The 23,080-nt window shown below is 45.2% G+C and overlaps 1 protein-coding gene across 20 annotated transcripts in view; it reads left to right on the top strand.

Moving 5' to 3' along the window:
* Positions 1-23,080, top strand: part of FBRSL1 (fibrosin like 1) — a 500,045-nt gene that overhangs the window by 373,409 nt on the left and 103,556 nt on the right. The window lies entirely within an intron of this gene.

The raw sequence follows: 23,080 nt of genomic DNA, 5'->3' as shown, positions 1-23,080 counted from the left end.
TCTTCAGCCTCTTGGAACAAAGTTGTTTCACCACTTCTAGCTTTCTGATGGTGTTTGTGTCCAGTGGTTGTTACTGAACCCGTTTCCCTGCATTTTGGGTTGCACCAATTGAACAGTCCCACACTGCCACTTCTTTGTTGATACTCTGGATGCATCAAGCTTGTAAAATTTAACTGGATGTGAAATGCTGCAATTAGGCTTCAGTAATATATGTGGTTTTAACACGAAATCATCACTGGTTTAATCCTGTCCATTCCTGCTTTTTCTTATCCCAGTGCTTGCTCCTAATCTTTGGAAATGTAGTTCCCTCTGCATGGGGTGGGAGCCATCCCCTCCAGAGCAAACCTGCTGCAGCTGGGTCAGGGCAAACCCCATCTGGCTAATTTATGAGCAGCACTAATGGGTCCTCGAGGGACCCCATCAGGAGCCTCATCCAGGATGCAATGCCCATGACACAAACCTCCAGGGGAGGCTGGGGCTGGTTTTAGGAAGAGCCTCAGGATGAGTGAGGGCATGGGGAACAGGAAAGCACAGGATATCTCTGGGGGATGGAAAAATTATCACCCCCAGAGCTACCGTTGTTCTGTCTATCGTGATCTCTGAACAAATGTCCCTGCATCATCAGGTCAGAAATCTGCACAAATAAATTCGTGTGACATGTTTTTTCTCTCCTGTGTTTAATGGCTACCCAGTCAATAAATAATTATTAAGCAATGATGGAAGAGCTGCACTCTCAGAAAATTCAAAATTTAGTTTCAGGAAAATGAATTCATCCAGGAAAAACACCTTTGTGCAATAAAGACTTGAGAAAGTAAAATGAGATTGAGGGCTTTCTTTCCCCAGGCTTGGATATTGCTTTATCAATACAGTTCTGTCAATAAGCTGTGAACAAACGCAGGCCTTGTCAGATTTACTAACTAATCACAGAAAAGTGTTGGCAGGGCTTAAAGGATTGAGTGACCAGACATAGTAACTCATTTTAAGTGTTTCTGCTTGCTGTATTTTTTTCCTCCTTTTTTTTTTTTTTTTCCTTTCCTGCTCCTAACTTTTGCTGTTTTAAGTGAATAGGACAGCAAATATCTTCTTCTGGCACCTTCTGTCACACAGGAGGGAAAGATGTCCATAGATTTTGCTTGTCTTCAGCCTAGTTCCTGAGCCACAGACACAGAAATATGTATGTGCCTAAATAGTGTCATTCATTAGGTGCATGCAAATCTTTACAAGCAAATATACATATTACATGTGTGTGCTGCCTGTCTAAGCACGTGGTAGATTTTTAATTGAAGGCATTCCATGGCTCTGATGGCTCTGCAGTGATTTCCACCCTCAGCTTTAGTGGAGCTGCTCATTTGGGCTCTTGATAACAGGTTTTCCTTTAACTGAAAAGACGAAACGAGTACATTGGAAACGTTTTTTCCCTCTTCCTCTCCATAATTTCTGTCATGAATTCCTCTGTTTTTGCTGTTCGTTCCCTGCTGGCAGTTGCCATCTGTAGCAATTTTTCTTCTGCCAGAAGGATTGGCAAGCAACTCCCTCCAGTGCCCACATCAGTGATGCCTGGGCGACAGCCCGGGTGCCAGAGCGCTGCACTACCTGCACCTCTCCCCCCGTTCCCCCACCCACACATCCGTGCTCACACAGCCTCAATATGTCACTTTTGGAACAAAGCTGTGCTGCCAGGGCCCCCAGATCTCTGCCAGCCTGCCTGGGGACTCCTGGGGTCCAGCCCTGACGTGCTCTCCTGCAGCTTGAGCACGCCCCAAAGGTAGGGCTGCTTTTCCTTTCACCTGTCTCTGCAGGCACGGGAGGATTGTATTTCAGTATTGCTTGCTTGAAAGGCACTGCCTGGCTAAAGCAGCTCCAGCTCACATTTGCTTTCCATTGGGAGATTCAGACCTAAAGTTAGAGTTAATTAAGTTGATAGCCCCTGTTAGAAATGCTGCAAAGCAATGATGGTGTGAGGAGAATCCTCCTTCAGAAAGGCTGGGGTTTAGATTGGAAGCATTAATCTTTGCAAGAGTGAGGGAAGGAAAGAGAGAAAGAGAAAAAGAGAGAGAGAGAGGAAAAAAAACTAAGAAAGAAAACATTATTCAAATATGAACGTTTTTTAGATCACAAAAAAAAAAAAGTCTGCTTACAAGAAGGAGCAGATCCTCCATTTTCTAAAAAATGATGGGAAAAGGGTTTTATTGAATAGTTTCATGTGTGTGAGGGTTGTGATGGTTATTAACCTGCTGGTTGCTGATGTGATTTGAAGGATGGAGCTGGTGTTCTTTGTTCAGAGACAAATTTGAGATTCTTTGCTGTAAAGGGACAGATGTATTTGTGTACACATATATATGCACAAGATACTGTTTCCATGTGGTCTTTCGCTTTGTTTAAAGCACTCATTCTGTACTCCTAATGCCTGAGACTCTGCATCATCTTGAAAGAAGTTCAAACAAAGACAACCCATAATTCAGCGCAGAGGTGGAAGGGATCTGGCAGCTGGAAGATGCGTTGGGGTTATCACAGCTGCCATAAATATCCCTGAGACCTGCAAGGAGCCTGATGCAGTAGCTTGGCAGGAGGGGCAGGCAGGAGCCATCTCGTGTTGGATTTTTCTGTCAGAGCCAGGGTGAGCAGGAGTCCTGCTGCAAAAACGTCCTGCAGAGGATTGCTGGTGCAGTTTAACAGTGGCCAGTGGCCAGGGCTGGTGTTCATTTCTCTGTGTGTGAGAACGTGCATATCGACCTCAGTGTGAGCAAATGTTATTTCCAAAGCTGAAAGAGGAACATATCCAGGGAAGTCTGGGGCTTGTTGTTTGTGGTGTGGATGAATTTGGCCGTGGGACAAGTGGCTGTGGGTCTCACAGGACCTGTGTGTGTCAAGCCTGGGTGCAGCTCCCTGTGCGTGACTTGAAGGGAAGATCTGGCATCGCAAGCCGCATCTCCCTCAGCTCCTCTCCTCCTTTCAGAACCCCCAGAGGCTCTGCCTCTGGCCATGTTTCACAGTCAGGCTTTTCCCCTCGTTTCCCTGGTGGCAGCCCAGAAGGACCTGAACTTGGCTACCTAGCTGCACCTAATGGAGAGAGCAGAGCTCCTGTTTCAGCCAGAGCTGTGCAGCTTTCCCCCAAAGTCTCTGCTGGTGCAAGAGCAGTTTCAGTGGCTCAGGCTCTGGTGGAAAGACTAAGCCTCTCTCTCCCCCAGCTGTCAAGGAAACTTGAGGAGGCATTCAAATGAGAGACACATGGATGTTTATAATTCACAGTTTTGCCATTGTTGTCACCAGAGATTTGTTCTTCCTGCTTGGTGAAGGGAAAAAAGGAAGGATAAAATTGGTACCATAACATGGCCAGACATAACTTGTTTGAAAGATGGGCCTCCAATTATTTACTTAAGGAAATAGTGGGAGATTTATTAATAACCTCTGGCGACTTAAATAGCTCTAGTGATTTCCATGTGTGACCTGAGGCCTCAGCCTTCCTGGCTGATTAGACACGAAACTCAACTAAAGAGCTGACCTGGTTGGTTTCAAGCGCTCTGCTGGTTAAGTCCCAGATGTGAGGCCGAGGAAAAACAACGTCTGTCAGAGCCATTACAGAGCGCTCTGCTACAACAGATTTAATCTTGCCCCTGATTTCAGAGGAAACTGTGCAGTAGGAGGGCTGAAGCTGTAATGATCTCTTAACACAAAAAACTATTCTCTTCCATGCATCTGAGAGTGAGCAAAAGTCCTCATCTATCACTGCCTGCGCCGGGAAGTCTCCGCTGCCGTTTGTGGATATGTCACTTTTTTCTTCTCGACAAAAAGAAAGATTTCTTTTTAAAATATAAAACCCAGAATAGTATATTTTTTTCCTGGCTGTGTATAGTAGTATTTCCTGGGGCTGGTATCCATATTGCTGCTGGATGGCTTTGCCAGATGTTGTCTATATAAGATAGCTGGTGACCCTGAAATATCTCTTAGGCTTTACGTCACCACAACAGGATCTGCTCATTCTCTTTGTTTCTCTTCTTATGGAAGCTGCCATGGGTTGGAAACAAAAATTTTCTTAAGAAAACACCGAACAACCCTCTTCCTGCCTTCCCATTGCCTCCAAATAAATAAAAGTACCCCATGAGGGGACAAGAAAAAAGAGAAAACCAGAGGGAGAGGTTTGTTCGGGACCACTGCCTCTCCTTGGCTTTTGCTGGGGTCACCACACTGATTTCTGATGCTTTTGAGCACAGGGTGGATAACTTCTTACAGATTCCAGTATGTTCCCAACTGACAGGGATGAGAAGAAATGTTAATGTCTTACAGACTTTTTGTGGGACTAGAAGACTAAAAGCAAATTAGGGAAAAACAACAAATTAAACCAGCTAGAATTGCGTTAGCATAGCATGGCTCTGATTGAAATTAAGGAGGTGTTCAATTACCAAATGGTTGCTGGTATCTGACCTGAAAACAACTAAACCTGATGCAACAAATTGAATAAAACAGCACTGAAAAATAATTTAGATCTACTTAAAGAATATGCTGATGGTGTGGAACTTGGTGCTGTGTTAGCATTCATCTTGATGTCTGTCTTCAAATTGGCTTCCATACTCAGGCCCTGCTCATGCCTTTTCTTTAATTTTGCAAAATTTATGACTAATAGAAACTGAAAGGAACAAATGGTGGTGTTGTTTATAGGTGGTAGCTTTAAAAAAGAAAAAAAGAGGCTTAAGTGTTTTCCTGTGATTTATGAAGATAGCCAAAGGCTGAGGGGAGTTAGGGGTTTTGTTTGGTCTGTAAATCTTGGTTTGATCTGTAAATTTTCTGCTAGTCCTGCATTGTCCAGCTGACTCTTAAGGACTTATGGAATCCATGAAATTACATGACCAGGAAGGCTCATCAGATGGAAAGCTTAAAAGAATAAAGTAGTTTTTACTCCAGCTGTTCAGGCTTTCTACTGCTGAAGATGCTTGTGTGAGAAGTACAGTGGATAAAATCTCTGTAGGCATATACATGTATTGTTAAAAAATGTTTGGGACCATCTTTGTACAGTGCAAGGTAACAATAAAAGCATGAATGAGCATTTGTTTTTTTTTTTTTTTAATTTCTAAGAATTACTTTTACAAGTGCTAAGAAGTAAAATACATTCTGACTTAGGCACTGTTTGTATTCACAGTTTTACTAGTCTCTAACTAAGGACATGACTTAAATCATTGAGCTTAAACTATGCAAAACTCAACATGGACTTTCTTCTTCCCTTTTAAACCAGGATTAAATAGATTTATCTTGATCTTAATTTAAATTTGCCTAGGCTTAAATCAAATTGAATTTGAAACAACTGATCTAAGTTTTGCCATGCATTAGCAAAATTGTTTTTTAAAACAGTGGAAATTTGTACATAGAGAGGATGTTATTGTGAATTAGGCTATTTAATTAATTAATTAATTAACTGTTAGCCAAGGATTTTGAATCATGACATTTTCATTATGTCTTGCAGCAAGCTTACACAGGTTAATTCTAAATCTGGGCTATGCTTTGTAACTGAGATATGAGACTAAAGAATGTGATTAAGAACTTGTACCATTTGGGGGTTCACAGAATATGAAATTTAAGTTACATCTGGGTGCTTGCAATGTGGGACTTGGTTGAGTCTGATAAACAGATTTCAGTCACTTCCTCAAATACCACGTTTCCAAGAAAATGTTTTGGTTTTAACAGGGAGGTCTTGGTTTTTAAAAAAGGTCTTTTTCTCTGCCTTACCCCAGCCTTTGGGTGATGAGAGAATGCATTTAGATCACATTTTTAAGCTTCACAGTGCTAGAAATGTATCATTTTCTGTTTCATTGAACACCAAGATTCCCACAGAATTACACTTAGAGATGGGCTTCAAGAAAAACAACAACAATCATAAGACTTAAGAATTGCACTGTGAATATAAGTCAGAGAAGGAGCTCTAGACCTCAGAATTATGTCCCTGTTCATCTGCACCCTATTGAAGCAAACTCCTCCTGCATAAAATGCCATAATAATTTTACTTTTGCAAGACGTTTGGACACAGCATTGTTTAAATTACTTAGAGGAATAAGAGTCAAAAAACTCTGCTGAATATGTTCAGCTGTTTCACCAGAATTTGATCACAGTAATAGAGCAGCTGCACGATACCCATAGGAATAAACAATTTATTCAGTTTAATATCTTATTTGGATCTTCTTTTTGAATAGGAATGGCAAGAAGTGTGAGATATTTTGTCACTGAAATGATTAGTAAAGCTTGTCTTTTATTGAGAACTGTGGAAAACCTGTGAAGAATTTGGGAGAAAAAAAATGGCAGCGTTCTGCGTGTGACCAAATTCCCCGCTTTGCAACAAATTTTAGAGCTTTGCTCAGATCCAAATGTCGTGGAGATCAGAGGAATCACCATATGGGGGTGGTTTGTCTAGCACAGAAATCCCTGCTCCATCAGTGGTCTGCAGGAGAGGCTTGGGAGGGAGTGTAAGCAGCAGGATCGTGCAGGGTGAACCTTGCCCCAGTCTCGTCCTCGCGTCTGGCAATCGGCACTTCAGGAACTTCCTGAGCCAGAGGTCGTGTCCAGACCATTGTGCTTAATTGCCACTGGTGGACCTATCCCCCGTGAATTTGTCTAATCTTTTTTTTGAACTCATTTATATTTTTGGCCTCTGCAACATCCTGTGGCAGTGAATTCCACAATTTAATGACATGTCAATGTGGAAAAACTGCTTCCTTGTGTTTGCTGTAAAGAAAGGTTTGCAGGTTTCATTCAGCAAAACTGATTTCAGCTCAAACATCAGAATTAGCACTTTTCTGAAATGAGGTCTTGATTCGAAGCTCTGTAGAGTCAAGAAGCTCTGCATTATTTTGTTGCAGAATTAAAAACATTTTAAGTTTCCAGACTTGTTTGACACTAGCAACATATTTTTCTGTCAGTCAGGCAAATTATGTGAAAGAATTTGGTCATACCACTCAAAAGATGGATTTCTGACTCTTACAGCTAATTCAGTTGCTGTTATTGATGGTGTTAGTAGTAAAAACCCACTAATACCCAGCCTGAGCAGAGTGATAGCCAACATATGGTGCTGCCTGAAGTCCCTGTTTCCTCAGAATTTCATTGATAGCAAAAAGCATTCGAGCTGGAATTAGCCAAGTGTTGTTTGTAGTGGAGTATGTTTTACTTCATTTTGACCACTTCAAACAAGTGTTTTCCTTTGGCTTTCTCCAGTTCTTGGTGACATTTCAAGATTTCAGTCAACCAAGAATTGGCGCAAGAAGTGCTTTGGGGCTGGAGAGGGAGCAGATTTGGAGCCTTTCAAGGGAAAGGAGCACACTTCTGTTTCCTACTGTGTCATCCTCTCAGCTCAGCTTCCCTCCTGTCCTGTGAAAAGAGAAAGGAAGCTTGTCTGGGAGTCCTCAGAGAGCTGCTGGCTGCATCCAGAAGCCTGGAGCTGGCAGGCAGAGCGTTCACTTGGAAGTGGTGGGTCCCTGACAGCAGGCATCCTTTCAGAAAGGAAAAGACAGGGAAAACACAAAGAATAACCAAAATAACACAGTGATCCCAAGTGTAAAATGGAGCATCAGCCTCCTTCTTCTTTGATGGGATAGAGCAAGGCAGGATGTGGAGGGAGGCAGGGGGTGCTCGGCCAGCTGATGGAACTGCGGCAGAAGGACAAGAGCTCTGGCACACGGCCCTCACAAAAAGGCCACTGCAGAGGCTGTGTGTTCTGTCCAACTATTGAGTACAACAAAAAAATTTACCTCTGCCTGTAAACCTCACTCTATGCTTGTGGTGGCATGGAGGGGTTAAAGTGATCAGGAATTGCAGGTCACCCAGCAGCTTCCCTCCATGTTGCCAGGTAGCTGGTGTCTCCACACAAGGCTCTTGTGGCTTTTTCTAAAATCCAAGTGTGACAACTCATGCATCTTTCTCTATTTTTTTTTTCCCCTAAATACTCCATCTCCTAAATATCTTATTCTTAATGGTGGAAGTTTTTTTCTGCGGCTGCTTGAGTGGAGTTGCAGGGGGCAGAGCTGTCCCACAGCTGGTCACCTCCCTACCCAGGAGTCCCAGCAGAGCCAGAGAGGGAGCAGGTGTTTCCTAAGCAGGGATTTTATTTTGGGTGTTGGTATCAGGAGGTTTAGTTAAATCTTTGCCTCTACTGTAAATTCATTAGTGTAGGTGTAAAAAGCTAAGAACCAAAATCCATTTTTGAGTTTTCAATTTGTCTTGATTTTCAGAGCTCCTTATCTCGTATTGACTTAGGTATCTAATGACCCAATTCATCAAGTAGTTTAAGCATGTCGCTAATTTTAATCAAGTGCGTAATCCCACATTTAGTTAGGCACACGTGTAAGTATCTTTCTAAATGAAAAATGGGTATAAAGCCTAATTTAAGACAAATCCCTGCTTGAACGTGTTGCCTTTGTTCTTCCTGAGGAAAATGAAAGTGGGAGTATTTCTGTAAGATGTTTCCAGGGCAGGTCTTGAGTGTGGAGGCAGAAATGCAGGTGAGCTCTTCCCCCAAGGGCCGTGTGTCCCGAGCTCCGCCTCGTGAGCTGACCCTCGCCTCCCGACATCCATCCCCCTCGCCTAACAATGACAAATGGAGTTATAATATTGGTTGTTGAACCATAAGCTGTAGATAAATGTGCTTCTGAGAACCACCATTAAGTCCCTAAATGGATTATATATATTTGGTTTAGAAACCTAATATTTAATATTAGTGTACTCTCCAGCGGTTGGCTTTATTTCTCTTGATAATCTATTCCCACTCCATTTCCTTTTAGATTTCTAACCTCATTAAACCTTTCATATCACAGTTATTTTCTGTTCTAAACAAAATTAAAGACACACCATCCTCAGGTTTTAAGAGTCTAATTTTACTCCCGAACTGGAGGAAACACAGAGATAAACATTCTTTTCAGTGATGAATTTTAAAACCGCTTTACGAGTCAGCTGAAATTGCTAACCATATTGAGGATTGTAAAAGTCTGTGAAAGGCAGCATAATAAATGATGCTTGAAATGGCATTTGTTGTATGGGAGTTCAGATGCTTACATGCTATCTTCCCCTTCTTGGTTTTGTATAAAATGCGAGGCTGTATCTCACGTCATACAGTACCTTAAGAATTTATAACATTTTGCTGCTGGTCTGATTGTCTGCAAGGAATCTCAGTTACCAGCAGGGGTTCCTTAAATTCACATGGCCAGGAGAAAGCTGTATCTGTGTAATACTCTGCTCCCAGTGTGCACATTAAACTGGTTTTTCCTGATCGAGGACACATTTCTTCCTTATCATCAGGCACTTTGGCACATTGCTTGTTCTGATATATATAAGTATTGCACTCTGCCTTACTAGACACATTAAAATTGTGTTTGACCATTCTTCTTGTTATACAATGCCCTGGTCCCTACAGTGGCTGCTGTAAGAAAAAATGCAATATATGTGCCATTGAAAAGAAATCTGCAGGCTGGAAGAAGTTCTGAAACATATCCTTTATCTGCTTAAATCCATTTCTCTTTCCCTTGTTTTGCTGTAAGGCCTACAATACCTCTGCTAATTATCGAATTGCATTAATGGCATTAAATCAGGGTTATGCACTTTATAGCCTGCCTGTTCCTTCTCTTTCCACTTCCACCAGAGTCCTGTGGCTGAATGATGACATCCCACCACTGTGCAACATTCCCATACAGCTGATGGGGATCTCACAAGCACAGGATCATAGGGAAGTCTCTGTTGCAGGCCTGTTGTCTGTGGTGTAACAGCAGCTCACATAGTTCTGCTACTTCTAATTCCAGTGCCGAGACCTGTAGTCTGAACTAGTAATTAGCACTTTTCATCTTAAAAAAACTTGTCTTCCCTCTGCCTTGTGGCAGGGCAGATACTGGTATTTTCCATCCCTGTTGTGCAGGCAGGGAAGGTTGAGGCAGGGGCAGGGTACCCAGGATATTATGCTGTGCATCAATAGCCAGAATTACCTCCAGCAGCTCCTGGCTCCCTGTCCTTTGCTCATCTGTTAGTCATAAGGTGGGAGCTAACATTTTAGGGATTTAAAATCAGAGACAGGGGGCTCTGCAATTTGCAGGAGCTCTCAACATGCCACAGGAGCAGGCCTGGTGACAATAGGCATTTGTTTGACATTGAAAAAATGATAGTGAAAATTGGCTGAGCAGTTTCTGATCACTGAAGTCCCTGCTGATAGCTTTGTGCTACTCTTGTTCGAATTCACTGTAAGAAACAGCGTGGTGCTAATAGCTGAGAAGCTCTGGGAGAAGGCTGGTCAGCAGGGTGCTTATATGAAGAGTGATGTGATGAAATGACAAGGAAATGGGTCTTTACCCTGACCCTTTTCCTTTCCCTTCCAATTGCAAGGAGCAGTTAACGATCACCAGAAACTTTCCTGGCAAACTGACCCGCAGGTTTGCATTTGTTTTCAAGGGTTCAGCATCATTGTCTTTGATAGGATGCTCTCATCTGGGACTTGGTCATGGCTATGTGTAAGGTTCCTACATTTATGTTTTTTCTTCCACCATACATAACATCATTCAGATGAGGACAATGTCCTTGAGTGCACTGTGATGCAACAGAATGCATTATTACCACAAGGGCATTTTGAGCCAGTTTCCACCAGGATTATGGCACCCTGTGAATTCCTGCTCACCTGTTCTTGGAGCATGTGACAGTGTTATCATCCTCCTTTCAGAGGGCAGGAGCAGGCTGCTCAATTTTAAGCTCTTATGGCTGCTTATTTAATATGCTTTTATTTTCACGCACCCATAGCAATCATCACCTTAAAAATCACCTCCATTATATCCATTCTGTTCTCCACTGCTGAACAAATCAATGCACCTCTGACAGTCAGAGGCTGTGTGAGTGTGCAGGAATCCTGAGGAATCAATCGCACCCAGGTGCAGCAGAGAGGATTAGAGGTTTTCCCCAGGGAGAAGCAGCTGGTGATAGAGGCCCCCTGTTCTCATGACTCAGCAGCTCCACTCCAATTTCCCATTTCAAATACAGAACAGCAAGCTCTAAATCTTCCATGCCTGAGTGCAGAGTGGAGAGCCCAATACAAAGTTACATTTCAGTTTGCACTGACAGATGGGAAACCGTAATAATGTCCCTTTCTCCGTGAGGAGCGACGGGTTCCCACAAGGCAGGAGAGATTCCGAGTGCTGCTGCAGAGGCTCAGGCAGTGCCAGGAGCTGGATGCTCATGTAAGAATCCAACGGATGTTGCGTGGTGTCTCGCCCTAGGTGGGAGAGCTGCCATCTGTTCGACAGTGATGCTGTCTCAGACTGTTTGCAAATCTTCTCCAGTACCCCAAAAGTGCTGGAGGTTGAAGAAGGCAGGGGGAGTGAAAGCCTTTAAGGGTTGGGAGAGACTTCAGGAGGAGATCAGGGTGGGAAAGCATGTTTCTACTCCATTGCACAAGTGGAGACAAAGGATTTTACATGTGGGCTTGGTATATCTCACCAAAACTATACTTACTCTTAGGGGTTAATATGGGGCATCTGAATCCACTATCACTCAGCAGGCATCAGGATGAAAGAGACAGATCCTTATGACCATAAAATAGTGATAATCCAATGCCATAATGTTAATGAGCCTCAGGTTTCCAGGCTTGCCATATGCAACCCCCCGTTGGCTTTAGCAGACACTACCATATGCGTCAGATGTCCAGAATCAGGCTTTTTTTCTCATTTCCCATGTTGGAAGAGATGCCTTTCTGCAGGAAAAAAATCTGCAAGTTTGCCTGTAGGTCAAAATAAAAAGGTTTCTCATCAAAGGAACAAGTTTCCTTGCCGTTTTGCTCACTGGTGCTTTCAGAAGCTCTTCTCATTTACGTCCGTCGTGCCAAGTCAACTCTTGGTGTTCCTGTGCAAGAGACACTCAGCCTGCCTCGGACTGACTCTGTGAGTTGGGAGCAGATGTTGGCTCCGTGACAGGTCTGTGTCAGCAACGTGTTTTGATAAGAACAGACTATTCCCAGCTGGTTTCTGAAGAGTTTTTCTCTTTCTCTCTGTTTTCCTTCTCTCTTGCTTTGAGCCCTCCATCAGCCTCAGAGCACGCATTCTGAAAATATGTGCCCAGCTCTTTTCTTGATGTTGTTTTATTTCCTGCACATTTTGAGGCCTTTTTAAAAACATTATCCTTCACATGGTTGGGAATCCCCCAAATTCAGCTTTTCCTTTGCTGACTAATTTCCATGGAAGAAAACTCTGCATTTCTTTTAATCAAGCCAGGACATGAAGACATGTTTAATGTGGCTCTGCCACCAGAAACCAAATAAAACCCCAGATTTAACACAGTTGGCTACATCCTTTCTGGGAGCTCTTGGTGCTGAGCTTTGCTATCACTAATCTGGGCAGGCTGTGGGAGATGGGCACAGCTGAGCCCAGGGAGTGTCAGTGGTGGAGAATCACGTCCAAATGGGAATGCATTCCCTGCCTGCAGCCCAGCAGCGCTGTCAGCCAAACCATGGGTTTCTGTCAATGTGTTACTGGCCTCCAAATAAAGACTTGAAGAGGAGGAAGCTTGTGATGTCTCTCTAGATTAAATGTGGGAACCGAAGTTCACCCACCACGCTTCTTATCTTCGATCAGATTCAGTGTTAGATTAGTGTCAGAAGACTGAAGACTGTTGGGATAATTTTTTATTCCACCTCCACCTTCATGCATCTGCTTACCTGGTTAATTGTGGTTGGAAAATCCTGCAATCCCTTATTTTAAATATATATGACATTTCTGTTGCCTTGACAGGGCAGGAGCTCTTGGCTGAGCCCACACTCCTGGAGGATTCCTCAGAAAGAGATCCATTTGCAGAGCCAGTAGCCAATTTCCAGGCTCATTATTGAAGCAGTGTGTGAACAAGTTACTTGTCCTCTTTATGCTGTGAATCTATAAAACCAGGGGGAAAGCAGAACCTCTTGGAGCTCCAGACAATTCACACCCTCTGTATTCCCTTGGGTTCCAGTGAAACTACCCAAGCCACACTGGCCCAAGTAAATAACTTCCCTTTTTTACCAGGAGTCTGTAAGAGCTGGTTGTTCATTCAACTGCTTTCTCCTGGAGTCTCAAACTCCCTGCAGCAGTTTCTAGGTGAACAGCAGGCTTGGGGACTGTGTTGTAATGGGAGACCTCTGTTTCCCTTTTAACCAGGACTTCAACCCTGCAAAACAATCAGCTCTTCCCTTTCCATTGAGAGGCAGCAGTATCTAATCAGGTTTCACTCCTTTGTTGTATCTATTGATCCTAAGCACTGTAAGATGCAAATTGCCATGCCTGACAGGATTCAGGGTGTTTTATCATCAATGGAGAGTAATTATCCTTGGCTGCACCAATATTGGATTGTTAAGCCCCAGGATAATGCACAAGGTAAAGACATTTAGAAGGCAGTCCACCTTGGGGATTTGTGTAAATGTGATGGATAGAGTGAGAGCAGCATAGCTGAATTACAGCCCCAGGGATTGACAGCTGCATGGGGCTGTAGCCTTGATAATCCTTACAGAGAAGCTGGTGCTGCAGTTGGTATTGAGACACAAAGTGTGTCTAAAGCTGTAAGTTTCCCTTTCTGTTTAATCCTTGTAATGTGTATGTGCTGAAGGAGAAAACTTATGGATTCTGTGGTCTTGTGAGAATGGCCAAACAACTTCTTCTGTTCATTTATTTATTTAACCATATTTCAAGCTTTTGAATTGAGCATATTTTAGAGGCAAAAGGGTGTTCGGCTGTTTATTTCTTTGTCTGTGGATTCCAGTACAATACTAAAAGCAGAATTACAATTTAATAAGTAGGAGATGCTTTTATTTTTTTGGAAAATATGTAGTTAACCATTGCAATATTCTGGAGCATAAAGTAGTTAAGCTGTCTTAGCTGTGGGGAGAAAATGTATGTCAACAGAGATGCCATGTTAGCTGACTAATCCTTGGCTGATAGCAGCAAACCTGAAAGTAGTCTCAGGGAAGAAAATCTCTTTTTCCAGAGTTATCCATATGAGCTGAGTCTTATACCTGTCACTTTTTTTCTTTTTTTTTTCTTTTTTTTTTTTTTTTTTTTTTTTAAACAGGCCATTTCTGTAGCTGTGAAATAAATAAGAACAGAGATATAAAGAGGAAAAGGAGTGTTGGTGCCTGGAAACTGCTGAGATGAATGTTGAGGGTAGTTCCCAAAGACCTTCAGGCTTCAGGTGCAACACTAAACTCGCAAGCTGCGAGTTCTGTGAACATTTTTTAATGTTTTTAGTGGCAGTTTGTTCTTGTCAAGCAACTCCTTGTGTTTGACCAAGGCCATGACTAAGATCAGCCAACTTGCTTGGCATGCAAAGCACGCTTTATTCCTGTTAAAGCTGCTAAGGATACTGCGGAGCAAATGCCAGAAACTTAAGCAAATAGTCCATGTTTTACCAGAACTGGGCCAGATTTTGCAGCTCTTTGCAGCCCTGTGCTGGCAGCCCGTGCCCTGTGCTGCCACGGAGGCGCTGGGGTTACCGCGCTCCGCTGGGATTTTTCTGACATCCTTCACAAGCGCCCCTGGCTGCTTCATTTCACACATTATCATCAAAGTGTGCAACAAGCTCCTTGCAGTGCTCCAGACCTTCAGACGAGTGAGAGAGGGGGTTTGCTCCACAGTCAGTTCTGACTGCAGTTTGGAAATAGGAGAAAATGGAGAAAGATTAAGAAAATTGTCTCACATACCTATGTCGTTTGTCATGTTTTTAAAAGGGAACAAGCCTCACAGATGTTTTGATTGCCAGGTCAGAAATGCATTGCTCAGGAGGATAGAATCCAGAGAAGTCATGTTGGGGGACAGAATAACCCCCCAAGCTGGGAGGGGGTTCTGTGAACGAAGAAAAATGACACAGCAGAAGCTGATGCTAGTTGGGCTTCTCCCCCTGCCCTTGGCTGCCCAGAGCCTTTGGGATGCCCTCCAGGGAATGCTGCTGAGGGTAAGCATCTCCTGCAGCCACCGGCCCCATCTGCCCTGCGCTGCTGAGCTGTGCTGGCCTCGGCCACATCCCTGCAGGTGCTCCTGCTGCCGGCTGTGAGCGCAGCAGCCCCGCAGCCGCTCGGGCAGATGCTGCAGGCGAGCAGCCTGGAGCCTCAGATCCGTAATTGGCTCCCTGCAGCGCTGCAAGCAGCTCCCACCTCGCCCCGTGTTTTCCTGGGAAGCTGCAGCACCGCTCTCCCTGGCAGCCCTGGCAGCCTGGGCACGGGACAGCCGTGCCCTGAACCCCCCGAGTGTGCCGGACACGCACAGCCCCGAGCAGAAACACTGAAACAGATCCATATTTCAATATCTCCCTGCTGCTTCTCTGCCCGTGCTGCATGGGAGCACTGGGGCTTCTGCAGGCTGGCCAATTTCTGGAAATGTCAGTGTATGTAGGGCAGTATCTTTGGGGAATTTTGTTGTGTGCTCCCTCTTCCCCACAATCCCTCCTTTTTTTCCCCAGAAGCATCTCAAAGCTGTGCAGTTCTGCAATTGAAATGTGCCACGGCTCATAGAGTTCCTTGGGATGCGGAGAGCAGCTTTGTGGCCAGCTGACAGGGCTAACCACTGTACTCATGGGGGGGATCCACAAGCAGAGCCATATTGTAGCTTTTAAAGATGAACCGGTGCTAAAATTCCAAACACCCCAACCCTGGAGTTTGGGAAACTCAAGATCTAGACCCCCGTTTTGTAGCAGGGCCTGAATCTGACTTAGACCAAGCCAGAAATCGTGTGAGCTGAGAGCTTTGGCCCTCAGAAGGGGGAAGATGCTGGTGCAGAAGCAGAGCTGAGACCTTTTCTGCTCCATGGCATCGTGCCACAGCACAAAGCCTGCAGAATCCCGTAGTCAGTACAGATATTTTAGGTGAAGTATATGTGAGTGGAGGATCAATACCATATGGCATGCGTGTTAAAATAAAAACATGCGTACACTCAGGGCTGGATTTGCTGTATTCCACACGAAAGCAGGGGTTTTTTATTGGGAAAATGGTTAGATTTGATGGCGGTATGTAATTAGTAGTTTGCCAGCAATAATTACAGGGCTGTGCTCCAGAATAAATTATGTAGCATTCCTGTGCATATAATATGGTATACCACAAAATAGGAGTTGGAAAATTGCAACATTGCTGGATCATCATATATCTGACATGTTGAAGGGGTTTTTTTTTGCTCTGATAGTTTATGAAAAATAGTAAGTATGGTGCACTGTGAACCAAAAGGCTTGCTTTGTTAAATTAACCACAATTGCAACCACAAATTATGGCTTCACAAACTATAGATTTAAGACTGGCTTTTCATAAATAGAGCTTCTTTGTGTTACAACAAAACATACATGAAAGAATGGAGCTGTACAGTGATGCCAAAGTAGCACTTTCAAAATCATCAGCCCATTCAAGCCTTTGGAATACAATCATAATATTTGTTTAAAGTTTAATATACAGAAAGGAAATTCATAGAAATCCCATAAGCTTAACACAGTTTTACTGTAATTTTGGTGCGCCTTAATGAAATAATAGCAAGATAGCAACCTTGAAAGATAGGTTTGTATTAATTTGAAAGTTTGTGTACATTTGAAAGTTTCACTTACACGAGTGAATAATTTGACACTAAGTGACTGAGCAAAGTTTCTGCAAAATGAAACATGATAGAATAATCCTTCTGTGTTTTTTACACATAACATGTCCATATATGCTAAGGACCCAAATCTTTCCAAGTAGAGGGAGTTATGCCAGTTTCTACCAAAGGTAAATGTGCCCAAAAAAGAGTTTTCTCCAATACAGGATGATAGCTGTAGATTTCTCCAAGTTTTAAAATATCCTACAGATTACTGGCATGCTGATCCCAGTTTTGAAAGGCATACTTTTGGCAGCAGCCAACTGAGGAGGGCCATGTGTTAACATCCTGGTTTAGCAATATGTATTCCCACATGCTAAGCTCTCGTACAAATGTAGTTTTTATTGCTGTTGACTTCAAACAAAGATGCTTTGACATCTAAAGTTGTATATGTTACAGATGCGATGCCTAACCATAGCCATGCTGTATATTTTAGGATGAGCTGGCTGTGCTCCCAATTATCCCATGGAGTATAAACACTGCTAGGATACAGGGCCCCATAGGGAGAGTCGCTTCCCTGTGTTGTGCTGTGTTGTACTGCACTGCAACATCTTGCCGTGTCTGACGTTTTGTACTCCAGCTCATTTGCACATTGTTGCTTAACACAATGTATAAATGACATATAGGAGCAGGCAACATCTCTTGTAGTCTGCCTTGGAATGTGGAACAAGCATCGTCAAGGGTAGCTTGAGCTGCTCCCAAATCCACAGGGAGCAGGCTCTCCCTTACTTTCCCATTCCATGTTCTCTCATCCTCACACTAACAGTGAGAAGGAGGATAATAACCCAGTTTGGAAGCATTTCTAAGGAAAAAAAAAATTATTTATTGGCCAAAATCTTTATTCTAAGCAGTTTAAGGCTTGCCATTTTGAAATGGTGGTTGGCTGTTCCTTTGCAGCAATAGCTTGGCTTTCTGGAAAAAAAATCCTTTAAAAGTTGAGTAAATAATTATTCCCCTTCCATCACTATCCTCAGCAGGAAACCAGAGTTCTGCTTTACTTCTGCACCCATCTTTACAAGCAACCTGAGCCCAGGAAGAGCTGGCTGGAGCTGTCTTCTTCTGTCCTTGTGAAAGCTCCAGGTTTTGTCCTAGCTGCCATAACAGCTGTGTTGGGTCTCCAGCGCAGTTAAACGACAACTCACCCACTACCTGTTCTGTTTAGACTCTCCCAGCTGTAGAAATCCTGCCACTCCTTTCATTTGCATCCAGGAGGTAGCTGAGCCAGCACTTTTGATGTGTGGAAGCACCCCCGATGTCTCAGGAGCATCCCTTTGGAGATGGTTTGCCAGGAGGGAGGTCTGTGAGGGCTGACAGATCCATGGGGAGATGGGGAACCCCGGGGGCTGCACCACGCTTGGCAAGAGTCCAAACAAATACAAGTCTCACCCGTCTCCTTGTGGTTTTGTTCTTCAAAGGTAACTGGATTTGCACATAGGGTTTTCACTCCTGTGGCTGGCAGCGTGTGTACAGGAGTTCTTGTAATAATAATTAGCTGTAAATATTTTGCATCTAATTCTGAAAGGTTACTTCAAAGAAACATTTCGTCTTATCGCTCAGGATCTTTTCTGATGTCGAAATTCACATTCATGAGTGAAGCACTGCAATTACAAGGATGTTTAGAGAATCACAAAGGTATTTATTCTTGTCCTGGCTAGTTTATAGTAGCAAAAATTGCAAGTGGAAAGGCTAAGAAAATGTATTCTAAAAACAAACGTGTAATTGTTTTGTTGAGAGTTAGAGTCAACAGTGTTTATTCATGAGGCTTAGCTGCCCCAGGCGAGAGCAATCAGACTGGAGGTACCACCTCCTGTATCCTTGTTCTCTTTAATTGGAGCCATAGCCTTGGATGCCCCGAGGCAAAGGGCCGTCTCTAAATGTATTCTGTTCGGTTTATGAACATTTGAAAGTGCAGTGGAAAAAAACATTCTTTTGTTTAGACAGTTTCAGACTTCCCCTCCCTTTTCTGTTCAGCAAGTGAAAATTGTATGTCAAAATTAAGCTCTTGAGCAGCTATAGATTTTGCATGTAATGTGATCCTCCGATGGCTAAATAGTTTTGGAGTGTTGTTGGGCCTGGGAGCGGAGCTGTGCGTCACCAGCAGGCTCTGGGATGGATGGAGAGCTGCAGTCCTGCTCCAGTGCTGTCTGCACAGCCCTGGCACAGCCCCGCACATACCGGCTTTGAGGCAAATCAGAGCATATTTTAACAGTTGCACTGCAAATTCCTGTGTAACTTCAGTTCTGCTGTAGGCCCTGTGAGGGTACCTAGCACAGCCCCAGCCTGGGAGCAGGCTCAATAACAGATTCAATAAAACTCCTCTCCGGCTGCCTCCCAGCAGAAGCCCAGGTGGGGACACACAATGCAGGAGGCGGCGGCATCTGTTATTGAATCTCGCCCGGAGTTTATCCAAGCTCTTCCTGAGTGTTTTTCTACTCTCTCTACTGTATAATCCTGATTTCCTCATGATATCTTTATGCAACACAATGGTTAAGTGCTTTCTCCGTCTGTTGTCAGCACTGCCAGTATCAAACTGCTTGAAGCTTTTAGCTCCAAAATAAGAAGTGTGCTCTGTCTCGGGGTGAGAGTTCTTCCGTGCTCTCTTCAAGCATCAGTCTGGTCTGATGGATCCTGTCTCGAGGGAGAGCTCTCCACTTGAGACAGACATGCTGGTGGAGTGGATGGCTGTGATCCTGCAGCCTTGAGTCAGGCCTGAGTGAAAACAATAGCCCCAGCCTATCTCATCTCATCTCATCTCATCTCTGAGAACAATCACGCTGGCCCCACACCCTGGCGTCCCAGCACCTTCAAGCCATCAGCACCAGCTCAGTGTGCAGTCCCTCGTGTGGTCTGCTCATGCTGTGTGCGAGGTGTTGGTGGTCAGATAGCATCTTGAAAAGACGAGAAAACAAGAATACACCCCATCTCAGCGTGGCTTTCACATCGCCCCAGCCCGGTGTCTGGCTGTGGTGCTCTGAGAGTTCAAGCAAGCAACACCCAATGTTGTCATCGTGGTTTGCACATTCGAGGGCTGAACTGAGAGCACAAAATGAGCATCTGATATTGCACCCTGTGTGCACTTAGCCACCAATCCCCTCCTTTCTGGAAGGGTGTTAAGTAGCCCCTGCCATTGGTGCTACTTCAGGTTAATTCTGTGCTGCTCCAAACCACCTTTGTCCCCATTGTGTTCTACTGCAGTCACAAGCAGGCAAGAAGGGAAAGGGACGGTGTGGCGGGTGACTGATGGGATCAGTCCATGGCTCCAGAACACTTGTCCTTCACTGGTGGTGACTCACTGCCAGTTCCTCTGTAGGTCCATGCAAATAGAGGTTTGGAGCTCTTCAGAACCCTTTCAAGGGAATGGCCTTTCATCTCCCACATCCTCTTAAAACAATGTTACTGAGTGGTTTGCCAGATATCCCAGATTTTCTAGGCTATCACTCCAGTTTTATCTTCACTGCAGCAAATAATGAGGCTTAAAAAAGCACCTGTTTATTTAGTTATTTCATACAACTGGCAAGGCTTAAGTCCTGTCCCTGAATGGTATCAATTCTAGTAAGAAGTATGTCATAGCCCTGGAGACTTTATCTAAATAATCACAGCTTTCTGGAGTGCAGTTTTCAGATTTGAGTTATTAGATTTGAACTTCTGGTCTTCTTAGCAAAACACCTTCCCTTCCATCCTGTTTCCTTGCCCCTGATCCAAGGCTGAACTGTCTAGAGGATGGCATACTATTTGCTGCATATTTGCCTTGACAAATGGCTGATTCCCACTTGGATCCATGGGGCTTTGCTGTGCACCAGGGACAGCAGGCTCCTTGGCTTCCTTGCTGAGAATATTTATTTAAATGCAGCAAGTCCTTTCTCCAATGTTGTCTTTGCAGAATGTGGAGGGGTGAGCCTTTTGATGTTTGTATTTACAGTGTTTTCACATCTGGATGTCATTTGTGACACAGGCTCTCCTCCTTCTTCTATCCCTGTGTCTTCCTGTAAAATACATTTTGAACATACAAGCTCATGTGGCTTTAATGTGTGGTGGTCGGCCAATGCATTTAGCAGGCCTGTAGTAGGCCAATAAAGAGGTACCTTGGGTCGTGCTGTGCGCTCTTGTAAATTTATCCCGAATTAACCCTGATTGGCATCCAGCTCCCCTGCTGTAAAGATACAGATGTGCATGCTCTCCAACATCTGCTGCTTCGTGAGGAGCTGTGCCATAAATCCACAACCCCCACCCCCCAGTGACCTGCAGTCTGGGCTGAGGGTTTGGGGATGCTCGTGCTCCCCAGTCGGGGTGGGTACCTGCAGGAGGCAGGTGGCAGCTCTCCTGACACAAGGGCAGCTCCATCCTTGCGTTTTCACATGAAAATCCCGTTGGTGTTGCAAGAGGCTGTTCTTCTCCCTGAGCAACACCGAGGAACAGCCTCCAGTGTGGATCCTTCTTGTGGCTCCCCGTTTCACGCAAGTGGTTTGAATATCCTCGTCCAACAGGTTTCTTTGGGGCTCGTATTAATTCAGCTTCATCTTTTAAAATGCAAACTTGGGCATGGCAGAGCAGGCTCTTTCTGCTGCCTTCACTTGCAGAGGAAAGCCGGGGGATGAGATCAGTCAGAGCAGCCAGAGTGTCGCTGCAGTCCTGCAGCCAGCCAGGATGCAAAGGGAAAAACATACCCATCAATTTCTAAATGTCAGCTGAGATCCCCTGGAAATTATTTATTGCGTCTGCTGTCGTATTTAATGATTTAACAATATACTAATAATCATAATATATTAACTTTCTGTAGTGATATACCAATCAATATAAAATAATGAACACATGTAATGGATTTAATAGTATACAGATGTTTACCGCCTCTCTCCCTGAAAATAATTTCTGCAGGCCAGCTGAAGACCAAGCTCAGGCAGCTCCTTTCCCCTACCCCAGGGGCAGTCACAGTGCTGGGGCCATTTGGGGACATCCCAAAATCCTGCTGAGTGAGGGCCAGCAGTGCAGAGCAGGGTGTTGGGATGCAGGCTGAGTGAACAGGGGCTGTGCTGGGGGCTCGTGGGAGTGACAGCCCCATCCCACACGGGCAGAGGAGGGCAGGGGCTGGCCCCATCCGTGAGTCACGTTTCCTGCAGCAGGTGCTAACCAGGCATGTCAGGCATCGGGATTGCCGGCCCTGTGGCCATTGATTAACCATTTATTAGAGCACCTGTGAATCACGGCAATAGTAATTATATTTTAAATATACCAACTAACAACTGTTTTGCAATGGGGAAGGTTAATCACGATTAAACATTTCCTTTGCTTTTCTCCTCTCCCTCTGCCCGGAACCAAATCCCCTGGGGGTCCAAATGCATCTCAGGGACACAGGAGGCTGCAACTAACATGGAAAACAGGGAAAGGAGCCCAACCTCAGCCCATCCACAGGCTGGTGGGGGGCAGGGAGCGTGCACACATACGCACACCAGGGATGCACACACCTGGGCATTCAGAGAGCACTGACACGCTTCACCCATCCTTCAACTGTGCACACACACACACACACGGGCTGTGCACACGCTGGCTGTGCACACGGACACAGACCGTACACACACACACACACGGGCTGTGCACACGCTGGCTGTGCACACGGACACAGACCGTACACACACACACACACGGGCTGTGCACACGCTGGCTGTGCACACGGACACAGACCGTACACACACACACACACGGGCTGTGCACACGCTGGCTGTGCACACGGACACAGACTGTGCACACACGGACACAGCCTGTACACACAGACCCACACTGTACACACGGCCACAGACTGTACACACGGACACAGACTGTACACACAGACACACACTGTACACACGGCGCTTCACCCATCCTTCAACTGTGCACACACACACACACACACGGGCTGTGCACACACTGGCTGTGCACACGGACACGGCACACGCACTGCACGGAGCCACAGACCACGGACACAGACTGGACACAGGGACACAGTGCACACATGGACACAGACTGTGCACACGGACACAGACTGTACACACACGGACACAAATTGTACACACACGGACACACACTGCACACACAGACACACACTGCACACACAGGCACAGACTGTGCACACGGACACACACTGTACACACATGGACACACACTGCACACACAGACACACACTGCACACACAGACACAGACTGTGCACACACGGACACAGACTGTACACACACGGACACAGACTGTGCACACACGGACACACACTGTGCACACATACAGTGCACACGGGGACAGCGCACACACACAGATCGCATACACGGCTCACGCACACCTGCCACGCAGACACACCCCGTGCACCTGGATGTGGGCCGTGTCCGCACGGCCCCTGCACACCTGCGCCCGTGTGCGCGCCCAGGCAGCCCCGGGGCCGGGAGCGGGCGCCGTGCACGCGCACGCGGTCGCTGGCATTCACGCCCTCCCGCTGGACCCGGGCTCCCTCTCGCCCCTCTGGCGTCCCCCGCCCGCGCGCCCCCGCGGCGCG

The sequence above is a fragment of the Pyrgilauda ruficollis genome, unplaced genomic scaffold (assembly GCF_017590135.1).
Source record: "Pyrgilauda ruficollis isolate IOZ18807 unplaced genomic scaffold, ASM1759013v1 scaffold9, whole genome shotgun sequence".
Classification (NCBI taxonomy): Eukaryota; Metazoa; Chordata; class Aves; order Passeriformes; family Passeridae; genus Pyrgilauda; species Pyrgilauda ruficollis.
Note: the sequence above shows the minus strand (reverse complement) of the source record. Positions and strands in the feature narration are given on the sequence as shown.